Below are 16,850 nucleotides of genomic sequence, written 5' to 3' on the forward strand. Positions count from 1 at the left end.
AGTGGGAAAAATGTTCCCACTGTACTGCTGGTCACCTGTATACTTCTCCAAAGGGGGATTAATAAAGGACTATCTTATCTTATCTTAAAACTTCTAGGCCTACAAGGCATATCATCTTGTAAATTAAACCTCTGCATGTCCTATCTTCCATTATAACATTTTGCCGTCTTTCATATAAACCCTACAAGATATACACCATAGACGGGGGCTTGACTTATTATTCACAACAAAAACATAAAATTGATCAACCAAAACATGGTCATTGAAGCGTAACTTCTAACCCAAGAAGGGAGGGGTTTGAGTGCTAAAATAGAGGCTGTACATCTGTTTGGATAATACAACTGGAGTTCAGTTTATACGTTTTCTCACCTGTCAGGGAATGCTGCTAAATCGCACACACCTGTCGAACCACATCTCGCCGAGGGTTCACATGAGCGGGTGTGCGCATGCGCAGACGAGCGAGTAGGAAAACTTCCTGCAAAATAGTGATCCCTAACAACAGACAAAGCTTGACAGTGTGGATGGAATAGAAGACGATTCTATAAAAGGCACAGCGATTATCCCACTTGATGGTAAGTTCGATTACGGATACTTTCACCATTTTGCTTAGGCTTCTCCCCCGGTGGGTTTCTGTAGTGTTTAACGTGAGATAATGGTGTCTTCACATATTGCTGAGCTATTTCAGTAGCCACTCCTTTGCTTGATCCCGACTAAACCTTGGAACCGAAAAGTTTCCCATTGGGGAAAACCCAGCCTGCCCTGCGATGTTGCTCGTTATTAAACCTACGTAGACATTAGCCGTATGGGAGGTATACGAAACGTGCGATCGTGATGTTGTAAACCACATTGTTGGCAGTGTGGAAAATAAAACATTGCAGGGATAGTGTGACTTTGGGCCTTAGAAATCCCCATAGTATTCTGGGGTCGGTGGCATTTAATGCAAGTTAATATTACACACACGGGACACACCGCTTATGCAGGCGATTGTATCAAAGCTAGTAGTGTATACGTGAACACAGTGTAGTATCACTTCCAAAAGGTAACGAAGCACTGATTGTCTAGGAAAAGGGTTTTGGGCTGGACTTGACCATCATAAACTTGCCCTTGGCGGTGGCTATTTGCTGGATGTGGCCAGGGCTAGCCCGCTAACGTGTGTCCCTCCGATGCACGAGTAAACCCCGTCACAGCGTCTACGTTATGTTTACACGGCTTAAAATGTTCGTTCGTAAACCACAGGTGTCGACGGACCGAAGAGCGACACCGGTGCTAACGTTAAACGATGTAAATCTTGCGATAAAGGGTTTAGATAAAGCGCAACATATAACGGCGATTGTGGATTCTTTGTAACCAAGTGCTGTGTATTAACGTACGCAAATATAACGGGTCGTCACGGTTACCATTCAGACCTAACCGTTGTTACCTCGAAGACCGCGAAAACTGGTGTGTATATATAGGCTAATGTGGAACAAGGCACAAACAAGAGACCATAACTGGCTAGCAAATGCGGACCAAAAGTTATCCAAGCAGAGCGAACGGCGTCTTACGTGCTACGGGACATGCAGGTTGCGGTGTAACGACTCTGAGAGCCGCGGTGTTCTGAGGGCCAGTCGATGCGGCTCTGGGCGACCGGTGTCGAGGTGAGGCTCCTCCGGCGGCAGGAGCCCTATTGCTCTGTCGCGAGGATCCGTGACGCCACCGGAGTACCGCGGTTACTAGTGGCAACGAGGCCTTCTTGTTATGGGTTGTCTGTGGGTGGCCGGCATTGTCACGTTTTTCAGCCGTTTGAACAGCACTGTTGAAGTCATGCTGCTTGGCTTTTTGGATTTATTTTTGTTTGGCTTTTAAGATATTTATGTGAATTCCATCCTGCTTTTTGGTTGCAGTGCTAGCAAAGCTTATGTGAAAGACAACATAACATAGGAGAACAGTACACGCTGTTATCATTGGATAGTTTATACTATACTGCTAGTGTGCATTAGGAAATACAACTTATTTATGCTACGTCACTTACAGCTATTATACAAAATACATACCGGAATTAGAAAACTAATTGGAATATGCATCTATGTGCACTAAGTAGATAGTCTGCACTTAGTAGATGGGTTGATTAATGACACTGTCAACTAATATATGTGAATACGCCATATACCCTTGGTTTTAAAAGAAAATGCGTATCCCTTTTGTGAAATGGTCAGGATAGATAATTTGCAAAAGAATGCTCTAAAGTTTCTAAATTTTCTCTCTCAAATACAGAGCCGAGCCTATATGAATTGTTAATGTTTTTTTATTGATATGGCTCAATTAAATGCTGCATATAAATCTTTTGATTTATATGCAGCATTTAATTGTCGTGTGGCACTGTGATTTGTATGTAGTTTTTTTTAAAGCAAACACTTGTGTTTGTCAATATTTCCTCAGGAGCAGTAGGACTTTCATGTGAGAGAGGCGTTAAGAAGTCCGTTTGAATAAAGAGAACATTTGTTCGGTGTACAACAGTAATTTTGGTAACATTTGAATAAAAGGCATTTCAATTTTTGATGAACAATGTCATCAAATTGTTAACAACTGATTATTAAAAAAAATCGTTCACAAAAAAATACTATGGTCCTGGCCCGTCAGAAGTTATGTGGGCGGTGGGCGTCGCAGACCCAAATCGCCGAAAATAAGGACCAACGTTGGTTTGTTTTTGTCCGTCCACTCGTGAGCCGTCTTGCATAAACCCTCTCACCGGCACGCCACCGTGGCGGCTGAACGTGAGCTTTTAACAAGTGCCTGAAATATGAGGATCCTTTTGAATTCCCCACTTGCCCTATTTTCCTGCGCTCTCCCCGCGTCGTGTGCCAGTTATATAAATGCCCCTCAATGTGCGCCTCCGAGGGCTAGCGGAGACGGCCGCGCAAAGAAACCAGGTTAGATCTTATCCAGCGGGGCACCCGTGACACGACAGCTTGCACCTGAGCACCTGATGCTCGCGGGAGGACATGTTTGGCCGAATGTAGGTTAGGTCACATGTAAACAGGCCCCGCACGCCTAATCCCTGCTGTAAGCACAATGAGCAATGTTTAATTGGTAACAACTAATTATTTACAAAAAAGGGCTACGTTCTTGGCCGAATGGGCGTTGCTAGACCCCTTTTACTGGGGCACTTGCCCCAGTATTGATGTGCTGCGCCCCATTAAAATCTCTCGTTCAGTTTTAACAATTAATCTCCATATTTGGGAGTGGATTCGTTCAGATTGATTATAACAGTAAAATAATGGATTTCTTTCGAATCCACAATGTAAAAGCAAGAGAGTTCAACTGCACATTAATATCCTTGCACGGCAGTGTGCATAATATCGGCGCCTTTGCACCGCGAAACACAGCAACCCGTGTTTCGACGCACATTTCATGAACGCAGCATGCATTCAATATATTTTTATTCAAGTATTGGGGGCCCTGTGCTCCAGTAGCGCTTTATGTCTATTAACGCCCGGCCGTAAGAAGTCATTTGGTCGTCGCAGACCCAAATCCCCCCAAAAAATAAGGTCCAACGTTGGTTTGTTTTTGTCAGGCAACCGGTCGCGGTGGGCCGTCCACTCGTGAGCGGTCTTGCAAAAACCCTCTCACCGGCACGCCACCACGGCGGCAGAACGTGAGCTGTTAAAAAGTGGCTGAAATATGAGGATCCTTTTGAACTTGCCCTATTTTCCTGCGCTCTTCCCGCGTCGTGGGCCAGTTATATAAATGTCCCTCAATGTGCGCCTCCCGAGGGCCAGCGGAGACGGCCGAGCAAATAAACCAGGTTAGATCTTATCCCGCGGGGCACCCGTGACACGACAGCTTGCACCTGAGCAGGGAGGACATGTTTGGCCGAATGTAGGTTAGGTCACATGTAAGGAGGCCCCCCATGTGAGCTCTCCCCCCCCCCCCCCCCCCCCCCCCCCCTTCTCCTCACCACCTCCCCCTTTGTACCGCCTCTGTATCGGTTACTGGGGAGCGACGGGATGGAGGGCAGGAGTGGGAGGACCACCACGTTGTGGCGGGAGAGAGGAGAGGAGGGGAGAGAGGCAGAAGGGGGGGGGGGGGGGGGGGAGAGTGGACATGGTCGTGGGCCAGGGTACTTAAGGCGCCGACCCCCTGCATTCCTCCTAACCGGGTGTGTGTGTTCCCCCGTGCTTGTGCTGGTTGTGCTGGGTTGCAGCAGGGTCACGGCAGCGGTCGCAGGTCCAGAGAGCAGTAGGAGGAACCAGGGGCTCCATGTCGGCTCACCCCCCTGCAGAGATGGACGGCCCGCCGGAGCTGACCGAGCTGCCGGTGAACACACACTCATGCACACGCACACTAACACACACACACACACACGTCACACACACACACCCGCACACACAAGGGGCAATGCTCTTACTCACACACTCACACGTCTTCATGTTCACTCACACATATGAGAACACGCATTAACGCTTGCTCCCTTAGACGTAGGCACTCATGCATGCGTGTGAGTGAGCGTGCATGTTCTCAAACACACACACACACACACTCACACTCGCACATACACAAACAAAAACTCTCAGGTACACACGCTGGCTCACATGCATGTATGCAAGCATGCTGCCTCAGATGGGTGTAGGGTCTCTGCGTTCTCGTGGTCCTCCTATATCGATCTTCCATCCATATAGTTTTGGACGGTGTAGTGTTTAAAATGGGGCCACGCAAGGAGGATGGCAGGGGATTTGGTTTGGGCATTGTTGGCTCTGAATGGACAGGTTTTAATCCGTACCCAATGACAACACATCTCTCCATTACATAGAGACGTATTATATCGTTGCTTTCCGCTTTTATTCGTCCTCAGTCAAAGAAGGCCAAGCTTGATATGGACGATAGACTGGAGAAGGCAACACGGTAAGTGGTGCTTCACGGCTTTCTGTGTGAACTGCTTTCTATGGAAAGATTTATACTTTAGGTTAAGAGTAACTAATGGTTTGCACAAACATAAGTCTTTGCATAAGACTGTTTGTTTCAGAGGGTTGGTGGTTAGGTCATCAATGGAATAGATAGTTAATAAGGTAAAATAAGGTGAAGCTAAACTAGCAGAGCTCTCTGTAAGTTAATTAGCTGAAGGGAATGGTCAATCTGTTAGTATCTAAGTTTAGAGTAAACAATAGTTTGCACAAAGTAAGTCTTTGCATAAGACCAGGTTGGTGGTTAGGTCATCAACTGCAGAGCAAGTTAATATTATTAAATAAGATAGAACTTAACCATCAGAGCAGTGATTAATTTAAGATAAATGACCAAGGTGTTGCTGTTACAGTTAATATTAAGTTAATAAGGTAAGACAAACTATTCTCTGGTTTTGTGAATAAGGTAAAGTAAAGTATCCATTCGTTGCTTGTTTGGTTACCTTTTTTTTTTCATTTCTTGATCCATGTTAATGTCTTCAAAGCTCTAGGTAAATTAGTCAAAATAACTTGTATATTATGGCTAAGGCAGATACCGCAGATTATGACTATTGGACTGAGTCATGTGCATGTGATGAAATAATTCACACACATTATAGAGAGTACAACCGTTCAACCGAGAAGCAACTTTTCAGTTTTATCAGAAAGATATGTTCAATTAGTAATTGCACAAATTGCCCGATCATTGTATCTCCTCATTTGCAAAACACAACAACATTTTAAAATTTAAAATGACAAATTCAAATCTGTTGTGAACAATTGCCCAGGGGTTTGGAGGTTTCCACGTGACTTTTGAAAATATTCTGTATATTTTGAGAATGGTGCCAAGGCCATAGAAGAAAACTGTAACAATTGATTTTAAGGTAAAGATCTAAAATATAATGTAATGTATATAAATAAGGTAGAAGCTAAACTAGCAGCGCTCTGGTTATCCTCCAGGAACCTGGCTGAGGATGGCAGCCCCCAGAACACATACCCGGCCTTGACGGCAGGTAATGGCTCTCCATCAAATCAGTCTTTGTTCACCCTTCATTCTCTGTATTCTATGACACACCCTTTGCTAATGAATAGTTCCTCCTCAGCAGACATGACGCTCATCTTATCAAAGTTCTGGAAAGCACCTGCTCAAGATTGTTGTGATATTTCCACTTTGTAATGAGCAGATTTTCTTTATCCTAAGTGGCTTACAAGTGGATGGACAGAAGGGAGAGAAGCCAGAGTCGGCTGTGCAGTAACAATATAATGTAACGTATTATAATGTCACACTTTCTTGATAGTCCGCGACCAAGGGCAACCAGACCAACAGAGTGCCTTAGCCCCGCAAGCATGCAGTGACCCCATGAACTCCTATGCACATTCTGGTAGGAGCAAATCTTTATATACAACAGGAAACCTGACATTGCATCCATGCAAAATGATGTGACCTTCCTTTAAACTGGGAATTGTAGATTTGCCTTTATGTTTTGCCTGTGCGTCTCTGTATTTTATTATAAACCAACCTACCATTAACACTTTTTTTTTTATATCATATCGCCACTCTATCTTTTTGTAGTAAATAGATTTATCTTGGCTTTTTATAAGTATTTCACTGTACAGATCACCTTGATATACTGCCCTTCTGATAATGTAACCCTTCGATTTTGACTTCAGTCGGACCGTGCAAAGACCCTGATACCACAGTTGTATCTGAATACTCCCAGATGTACCAAGACAACAAGTAGGTATCTTTTACCTGCATGTATATAAGAACGAATCACTGTTACCGCAGTCTCTGCCAATAAGTCCAGTTATTAATGCGACACATATTGTGCCAAACATCCTTGCAGTTTCATGTCTTCTACATAAATTATATTAATATTAATATTGATGGTGTGCTTAAACGACTTTGCTACACCAGTCCACACATAATTGATGACCACTGATTGTTCATTAGCTAGGCTTAGGGTGCTGTCGAAGCTGTTAACCCTAACCCTGTTCTGTTGAGGTTAAGGGATCAGAATGTGCCGTTAAAGATACAGAGATCAACCAGTGTAAACTAATGATGCAAACATGAGCTCAATAACGCTGCTTAAGTATTATAAACACGGGAAGGTTTTGTTATTATCCTGATAAATAGCTTTAGTCTTCAAGTTTGCCAACATCAGTAAACATTGACGTGTTACTCCAGAATTAGACTTCCTCTCCAGCAAAAGTAAAAGTAAATAATGTAGTATGCAATATATTGTTTGTGTATTCCCCATGTGAATGGTTAGAGGCATTGCCCTATCTGATACATTGCAGATAGAACTAGTAGGATTAGTTATACGTAAGTTCTAGTTAGTACTTACGCTCTTTTTGCTTCAACAAGAGGCCATTGGCAACCAAGCAATCAAATAAGAGTACCCAATGTCTTCATCAGATACATGCTGTATCTGATGATTTGATTTGTAGGAACAATGTATGCTTTCATTCATGTTGTCTAGGATTACTATCAAGTATTCTAGTTTAAACTGTACTGTTTTAGTTATTTATTATACTGTATTAATAATTGCTGAACTTTTGTGATGTATTATGTATACTGTTATTATAGTTGTGTATGTATGAACTGTATTTTAATACACTTAATAGTATTACTTGTAATGTGGATTTTATGTGGACCCCAGGAAGATTAGCAAACTGCTATGGCATAAGCTAATGGGGGTCCTTTAATAAAATAAAATAAAATAAAATAAACGCTATTCTGACAGATATTTCCCCATTAAAATAAAGAAAACGGCGATATATATTTATTGTCATTCAAATAAATATAGTGCAATAAAAGTAGCCGTCATGGGAGCAGCATCTGGCAGCCCTTCCCTCCACACACACTAGGCTTTGCAGATGATCCAGGAGCAGCTAATCCCTGACATGTGTCTGTGCTCTCCTTCAGCCCCGCAGTGACCTCCTACGGCAACCAGGCGGCGTTCTCTCCCCTGGCCCAGTCTAGCGTGTACTCCTTCCCCCAGGCAGGCCAGACCTACGGGCTCCCACCGTTTGGTCAGTTCTTGCCCCTCGACTCTCAAGTGCTGGTTCCCACCTCTTTGCTGTATTCATGTCCACACTGCTACTCATGTACCCATTGTCTGCTTACTAAACCTCCCCCAGCCTCTCATGCTTCTCCAACTGTGCTACCAGATGCTTTGGCAAACGCAGACTCGACGGCTTTTATTTTATTCATTAATCTCTGCTTTTTATATGGAAAAACCAAAAACATCACACCTGGAACTGAAAAAAGCTTTCGTTTTATCTTTCCTAATACCACCACTCCTCCTCTTCCTTCTCCTCAATCCTCCTCCTCCTCCACCTCTTCATCCCCTCTTCCTGGTCCTTTTTCCCATCCGCTCCCACTGCCCTCTTCCTCCTCCTCTTCTTCCTCTTCTTCAGGTGCTATGTGGCCAGGCATAAAAACAGAGACAGGGCTGCCTGAGGCGCCCTCTGTTGGTCAGCCGGGGTTTCTCAGCTTCAGCAGCGCATACACGTCCACGCAGTCCGGCCAGCTTCACTATTCCTACCCCAGCCAAGGCAAGCCGCGATCTCACCCTCCTCCTCCCTTCTCTTTCTCCTTCTCCTCCATGTAACAACACGGCTTTCCCAAACATCATAACAACCACCACCACCACAACCGACCACCAGGGGGAGACTGGTTATCTCTTTACGCTCTTTAGGCAGATGATTTTAACCAAAGCGTCCACTGCGAGTACGTTAAGATGCATGTCGTTAAGGAGCAGGTAAGGGTGTTTTTCTGGCACACATGTGCTGCATGGCACTTGAAAGGACTGGGATGTAGCGTTAAAAAACATTAAGAAAAAACAGCTGCATCTGTCCTTTTGTTTACTGTTTCTATGACAACCAGCCATGTTAGCTCTTTAGCTTCTAGCTCAGCATCGCAGCGATGACTTCTTGTCAAACATCCGTGAGTGATGAGCAGCGATGACAGTCAAAATCAAAAGATTTTGGTAAAGCCTATAATGTGAGTCCATAAACTCTTTTTTTTACAAAATTAAATGTTAGTTTGACAGTTGATTTTTGATTGGGTCACTGGTAAAATACTAGTGACAGAGCTCAGAGATTTTCAACCTGACCGCCCGTAGTTGCTTCACTAAGGCCAACACACTGTGGGCCGCTCACTGTGATTTTGTCAAGGCGTCCACACATGCGCTCTCCTCATTGGAAACAACCCAAGAAAGTTGTCTTGCCCAGAAAACTACTTTTAGTGGACATAGGCCCCTAGGTAGTCAAAAGACCCTAGCCATTACACTAATCCGCCCCAGATACAGATACAGGTCATGAGGAAGCCTGTAGGGAGTACTAGAACTCTCCCTCAAGGATGCCTGCAGGTAGGCCACGAACCTTGGAGATCGAACCCAGTACCTTTTTGTGGCTGTGAATCAAACACCCCAGACATTATCTGCCTCTCTCCTTGTGTGTAACGGGTCACCCCTTAAAAATGTGTTTGCCTGTGGATGTGTGCGTATTTGTGTGTGTGTGTGTGTGTGTGTGTGTGTGTGTGTGTGTCTGCGTGCGAGGGCCTGTAGGTGTTCGCTTGTGGTGCAGTGTGTGCTAAGTGCGTTGTCGCTGCTGTCCTGCAGGCTCAAGCTTCACCACGGCCAGCGTTTACTCCAACATCCCCGCTACCACGGCCAGCACTGTCCCCGCCCCAGCGCCCAATCAGGTACGAGAGAGAGAGAAGGGGAGGCGGGCACCTGGTACAAGCTTGACCAATCAAACTCAACGTGGTCACGCAACAATAGGTTGACGACTTGATTTCCTCCTCCTAACTGGAGGTTACCCCCCCCCCCCCCCCACACCCCTCTTGCACACTCTTATTGTATGTTGCACGACCTTGCACTTAAAAATAGTACTTAGCAGTGTAGTACTTTATCCTAGATATCTTTGTTGTGTACGGGGATTGGGTTAACCTAACAATTGTCAGTACTTGGTTCTATGAACATCCTTACTGTACCGACAGCGCTGTAGTATTGTTTCTCCTTCTTATGGCAAATGTACTTATTGTAAGTCGGTTTGGATAAAAGGGTCTGCTAAATGCCGTGTGTGTGTGTGTGTGTGTGTGTGTGTGTGTGTGTGTGTGTGTGTGTGTGTGTGTGTGTGTGTGTGTGTGTGTGTGTGTGTGTGTGTGTGTGTGTGTGTGTGTGTGTGTGTGTGTGTGTGTCCTCTCCTCCAGGAGTTCAGCAGCTACTCCTCGCTGGGACCCCAGGCCCAGTTCTCCCAGTACTACGCGCCCCTGCCAGGCTACGCGCCCCCCGGCCTGCCCAGCAGCGACAGTCACGGTACGGACGCAGCGGGCGTGGCCGGCTACCCGGCCGTCAAGTCGGAGAGCGCCGTGTCCGCCGGGCTGCCCAGCAACACCGGTGAATACGTCACCTGACCGCATGGCCACGCCCCCTTTCTCCTTCCGAGGAGGAAGAGGAGTTAACCTCCGACCGTTAAGGACACCTGTTGTTTGCAGATGGGGAAATTCGCAACAACTCTCGTTATTTGTTGATTCACCGTTAAGGGATGAGTCACTTGTGAGCTTGTAGTGAAATATTTACGTTTTAGTTGAGGTATTCCTAAGTGAACTTTCATTTATAATATAACTTTCAGAGATGGTGATTCATGGATCGTATTAGCAGTGACTGCAGAAGGAATGTTGCAATTCAACTCTTCCTCACCGCTTGTTTACACAGATTACTTACTACTGACCCGGAGAGAACAATTTTTGATACAGTTGATCAGCCCAAACCAGAAATTATTATTATAATTATATGCTTTTAACAAAGTTAGATCTAAATAAAGAAAAAATGGCAACGATTGTGGGATCAGTTAGACCCGAACTCACCCAGACCGTTAGCGTGATTCCAGAACGACGCTAACACGCTAACCCCGGCCCCCCGTCCCTCAGACGCCCCCCCGCAGGAGAACCTCCCGCCGGGCATCGCCCTGCCGGCCGGGCTGGCCCTCCCCACGGGGGCCCGGGAGCTGGAGGACGCGGGCCGCAGGAACTCTGTGGGGAAGGCCAAAGGCAAGGCCAAGAAGCCCGACGGATGCCCCTCCACGGACTCGGACCTGGAGGTGAGCGCCTGGCCGGCTGTGGCCGCACGCGGGCTCCTGGGGAGGGACGTGTCGCGTAGGCCCGCGGCCGGGACTCGAACCTGCGGTCGCTACAAAGGGGGTGTCGCCAAGGGGTCGGCACACTAGGGCCGTACGATGATTCGAATTTTAAGGGGCGATTTAAATTTCTCAGTTGCAAAGTGTTTTGTTTTTTTTTGGAGAGAAATGCTGAAAAAATGTGTCATGCTTTCAAACTCAAATAATCGTGTGAACAATCGTGATTTCAAGATTGATCAAATTAATCGTGGTTATGATTTCTTTCTATAATCGAGCGGCCCCATGGCACACTAACCGAGTTGAGCCACTGCTATTTAATCCATGATTGCCCTTGGGTTTTTTTTTTAGGAACCAGAAGTTATGGTGGCCGAGATAAAAAATAATTGGTAGCCAAACACAATTTCCGCCCTTTATTGTTTCGAGGCTAACAGGCTAGTATTTTGGCAGTGCTGTTGGTTGAAGGAGTGCGGTTTGTTAAAGTCTCCTACGTGTGTCTTTTCCAGCGGGTCTTTCTGTGGGACCTTGACGAGACCATCATCATATTCCACTCGCTTCTCACCGGCTCCTTCGCACAGAAGTTCGGCAAGGTTCGTGTCTGCTCACTGATCGCATAACTTGGGTTATTTTTTCGTGTATTACATTTACTGTAATTCTGGCCCGATATTGGTCAGGTTTCCAGCTTCATTCTCCCATTCACCGAAACAATGTTAATAAATGAAATAACCCCCCATTTAAGCTACACTCAGCCCTCATAGGTGGCCCCGTTCGGATTCGAACCCATGCCGGCCTCTAACGTTAATATACTTGTGTGTGTGTGTGTGTGTGTGTGTGTGTGTGTGTGTGTGTGTGTGCGTGTGCGTGTGCGTGCAGGACCCAGCCACTGTGCTGAACCTGGGCCTTCAGATGGAGGAGCTGATCTTTGAACTGGCCGACACACACCTGTTCTTCAACGACCTGGAGGTAGAGAACAAGCCCACGACAGACTGTCATCTCTGTTGTGTTTGCGTATAGACGATGTCTATGGTCTATAAGGCCTGTTATATGCATGCTCATCCATAATAATGTGTGGGTTGAACATTCTCCGAAAATAAAACTATCGCAGGACATGATGCAAACCTGATATTGTAATGGAATAAAATGTCATGAGACTAGGTGACGACCTAGTCTCATGACCTGACGGTGTTGCAATGTCGATGCGTGTGGAGGTGGTATTAACCTCCTGATGGTGTTGTGAAGTCGAAGTTCTTCCTCTTCCTCTTCCAGGAGTGTGACCAGGTCCACGTGGAAGACGTGGCGTCCGACGACAACGGTCAGGACCTCAGGTTGGTCTATCAGAGTCCTCTGGGAAGCGTTTGCCTTGAAAGACATGAGATTAGTATGTAGCCATTTAACACTGGCTCTTCTCAGAAGCTTTTGCACATTGTCTCATTGTCTGTCTGTCTGTCTGTCTCTCTCTCTCTGTCTCCGTCTCTGTGTCCCTCTCTTGTCTCTGTCTCTTGTCTCTTGTCTCTGTCTCTCTCGCAGTAACTATAACTTCCTGGCCGACGGCTTCAGCGGCTCCAGCGGGGGGGGCGGGGGCTCCGGGCCCGCCGGCGTCCCCGGTGGCGTGGAGTGGATGCGCAAGCTAGCCTTCCGCTACCGCCGGCTAAAGGAGATCTACAACGCCTACAAGACCAACGTCGGAGGTGAGCTAGCATCACACCGCTACGCCACAGCTGGTTTTAGCGTTGTGTTGTTATTGCCTAAGGATCACCTGGCTTACAGCTTTATTTATTTGTGAAAACTGTTCTAGTATTGTGTTGTTTATCAGAACAGAGTTCTGTAATGCCATCACCTAGCTGTTTATGGCATTGTGTTATTCTTGCTAAAGGATCGCCTGGCTTAAAGCATTATATATTTGTGAAGCTGTTCTATTATCCTGTTGTTTCTTATCATAAGATGAAGTTTGTAATTTGTCAGTTTTTACCACATAGCTAGCTGATTGTAGCATTGTGTTGTTTTCCCATAGGATAAACTCTTGCTGGTTGTAGCATTCCGGTATTTTGCTATAGCATTAGCTAGCTGGTTATTGCACTGTTGCTAGCTAGCTTGTTGTGTATATGTAGTCTAGGGGGGCCAAAGGGTTCAGACGAGCCATGTTTGAACAGTTTACAGTCGGGACATAATATTGATTCGACGACACGTCTCCACTATTTACCGTGGCGTTCTTTACCTTACATCAGAGGGGACATGTGACACTGTGACAGCGACAGCTCCTGATCTGCCTAGTTGGCGTGTATCCGTGGCAGTTTATGAAGTATAGCAGTGTTCATATCAGTTAAAGAGAAGTTAATATGTTTGTTATTATGACTTTAACGTGTGTGTCTGTCTCTCTCTCAGGCCTGCTGAGTCCTATGAAGAGGGATCTTCTGCTGAGGCTTCAGTCCGAGATCGAGAACGTGACGGACGCCTGGCTCAGCACGGCCCTCAAGTCCTGCTGCTGATCCAGTCCAGGTGTGTGTGTGTGTGTGTGTGTGTGTGTGTGTGTGTGTGTGTGTGGTGTGTGGTGTGTGTGTGTGGTGTGTGTGTGTGTGTGTGTGTGTGTGTGTGTGTGTGTGTGTGTGTGTGTGTGTGTGTGTGTGGTTGTGCGTGTGTGTGGTTATGTGACGGTACAGTGTAAAAAAAAAAAAAAGCTAATTCACAATCACACTGCCCTTTCAGTTCCGTTTCTTTCTAGCGGACACGTTGTGTGTGTGTGTGTAATCTTACTAACTTTATTTGGACCATGTTCTCCTGTGTGTGTGTGTGGTGTGTGTGTGTGGTGTGGTGTGTGTGTGTGTGCTGTGTGTGGGTGTGTGTGTCTCCTTCTCAGGGGGAAGTGTCTGAACACTTCTGGTCACCACCACCCAGCTGGTGCCGGCCTGGCCAAGGTTGTGCTCTCCGGCCTGGGAGAGGGTCTTCTCCATCGACACCATCTACAGCGCACCAAAATAGGTCTGTGGAGGCGTGTAGTGTGAAGTGGCGTGCACCTCTCACGCATTCGTTTCCGGTGTGTCTTTTTTGGTGTCGCTGAGCAGTTATTCTATAGTGGGTGGAACAAACTCTTTTTTGGTAATGTTCGCATCACACCGACTTGGTTTTATTCTCTTCAGAGCAGCATATTGACCACTTCACCGAACCACGTCATCCAAAATACGTTCAGAGTTTAGAGGGTGAGTCAAAAATGTCACTCTCTCTTAAAATTAGATATATAAAGAGAGAGACTAACGTAATAAATGGGAGGAATATTCAATTGTAGGAGTCATCCACTCTTACAATACTAAATTTGTATTTTATGTCACTAGTCATTCTCTTAAAATACACTTAAATTTAAGAGAAAGTATGACTAATTTTCACAGATGACTCTCCAGTCCAGGTGTGTGGTGTGGTTATGGACGTCCAGTTAAAAAAAAAGTGTGACAGCAAGTGTGGCCATTTAGACTCTATATGACAATATGACTCTACGCTCTAATGATATGGGAGGAATTTGAAAGACGTTGCCAAAGCGCCCCCTGCAGGCGCGCTAACTCAGAAGATAGCCGCCCCGGCGACCCGGGCCTTCAGTGGTACGTTATGTGGAGGCGGAGGAGGCGGAAAGCTTATGTCGCGGTTCTCCACCTAGAGAAGGAGAGCTGCTTCGAGAGGATCGTCTCGCGCTTCGGCAAGAAGGTGACCTACGTGGTGATCGGGGACGGCCGCGACGAGGAGTTTGCCGCCAAACAGGTGAGCCCGGAGCGCCCGCCCCTCCTGCCCCCCGATGATCAATCAATAATGGTGATCATAATGGTGTCGATCTCTGATCGGTCTGGAAAATTCGGAACAAATTAAACCACACGCATCACAGACCATGTTCAATGTGGACACTTCAACCAATGGCTACCTCAATATAATCACCATGGTAACGACAATGTCATCCCCATGGTAACCACACCATCAGCGCCACGGTTGATACAACATGACCACCGGCCCTACAGCAAATAGATAAGACACAATCAATCCATGATCCCCATGGATACCCTAACATAAGTGACGTGGTAACCACAGCAGATTAATAATCCCGAAGGTTACCACAGCAACAGCGCCACGGTCGCTACCAAAATAATCTCCATGGTGACCACAGCATCAGCTCCCTGGTTACCAAGGGTTTGACCTGTTGTGTCTGTCTGTCCCTCTGTCCGTCTGCGTTCAGCACAACATGCCTTTCTGGAGGATCTCCACCCACGGGGACCTGGTGTCCCTGCACCAGGCGCTGGAGCTGGACTTCCTGTAGACGGTGGCGACAGGGGTTCAGAGGTCAGCGGAGATGCCTCCCGCCCTCCCCCCGCCCCTATCAAATCACCCACCCACCAACCCTCAACCGACCTCCACTATACAACATTTATCTCCTCTTTTTGTTTTTCTTTTGTTGTTTTCGTTTTTTTTTTGTTCCGTACTACCGCGGTAACGGGCCCGGCCCTCAGCCTGGAGTTTTGCTGGGGGGGGGAGGGCAACGTTTGGACGCTTTGGTGGGACTGGATGGATGACCCTTGACCTGTATGGCAGCTAAACGCTCAAACAAGCTGGAACTGGCACTGACTGGCACACCAAGAGGGACTCTCTCTCACACTCACCCTCAATGTCTCTCTCTCTCTCTCTCTCTGTCTCTGTCTCTGTCTCTGTCTCTGTCTCACACACTCACTCCCCATCATCGCTCTCTCTCGCCTGAGGAAACGCCACCCTGGCTCCTCTGATGATTTAAGGTGTGGGGGGGGGGGGGGGGGGGGGCTAGTGGTAGTCCCCAACCAAGCCGACGTTCTGAGGTCGCATCGTTGCACCCATTCCGAAGCTTGAACGCATGCATGTTGTTTTTTCGTTTTTTCGTTTTATCTCAGCGTTGCAATGCAGTTACTCCTTGTGGTCCGTCGGACATAAACATTTTCATGGACGTTTTTCGAAGACGCCATCGGTCTGGTCCTCTCCAAAGGTACTTCCTGGTTCCCTGGACTGGCTCGGCTGACGCTGACCCCGTGACCACAACGTGACGTGTGATCGGGTCTGGTCTTGGACTCTGACGATGGAAGCAACCGGCCTTCCCCTACTCACACTTCCTGAGACTGCGATGAAGAGATAAAAAAATAGTACCCAGCGCATGCTTTCTGACAAAAATCCCCCTGACCGCCGCCCAGTCCCTAGTGTCTGAGCGGAGGAGTCAGACGTGGAAGGGAGAAAACGCTGTGTCACTGTTTGTTCTAGAACTAGCTGTTGCCTCTGGGGGGTGCTGACGAATGTAAACACCCTTCTAGCAAACGTCCACCATGCTGGATGGTTTCTTCTTCTGTTCAGACCACATCACCACAATGCAATCCCCCTTACATCAGAATTCCACTTCCTGTGCACGAGGCCTGTCCACCTATTCTGAGGACTTGGCTGTAGAACCGGCCCCCTGGTGTGGCCCCTAAGTGACCTTTGGTGACCCCAGTGAACAGTATTGGGGGGGAGGGGGGCGTATTGTATTAAACAGGCGTGCGTGCGTACAGGGGCTTCATGGCAGTTTTCTGATGGCATACTGTGTCATGTGACCCCTTCTTGACCAAACATTCTCACCAATGGGGTTCCTATGCTCCCTGTTCCCATGACGACGATAATTATCTATAGTCCATTGCATTCTGTATATAACTTTGTTCAGCAAGAATTGTTATAATGGCAGGTGGTGTTGTTCCCTTAAAGGATCCACACAGAGAAACGCTGGAGTTGAATTGATGTTGAAGCACCCTCCTAATTAAAAGGGGA

General features: G+C 46.8%; 1 pseudogene; it reads left to right on the top strand.

Annotated features, from left to right (window-relative positions):
- Positions 1 to 417: 417 nt before the first annotated feature.
- Positions 418 to 14,059, top strand: LOC130376199 (eyes absent homolog 3-like; annotated as a pseudogene).
- Positions 14,060 to 16,850: the final 2,791 nt, after the last annotated feature.

Source organism: Gadus chalcogrammus, chromosome 22 (genome assembly GCF_026213295.1).
Source record: "Gadus chalcogrammus isolate NIFS_2021 chromosome 22, NIFS_Gcha_1.0, whole genome shotgun sequence".
Taxonomy (NCBI): domain Eukaryota; kingdom Metazoa; phylum Chordata; class Actinopteri; order Gadiformes; family Gadidae; genus Gadus; species Gadus chalcogrammus.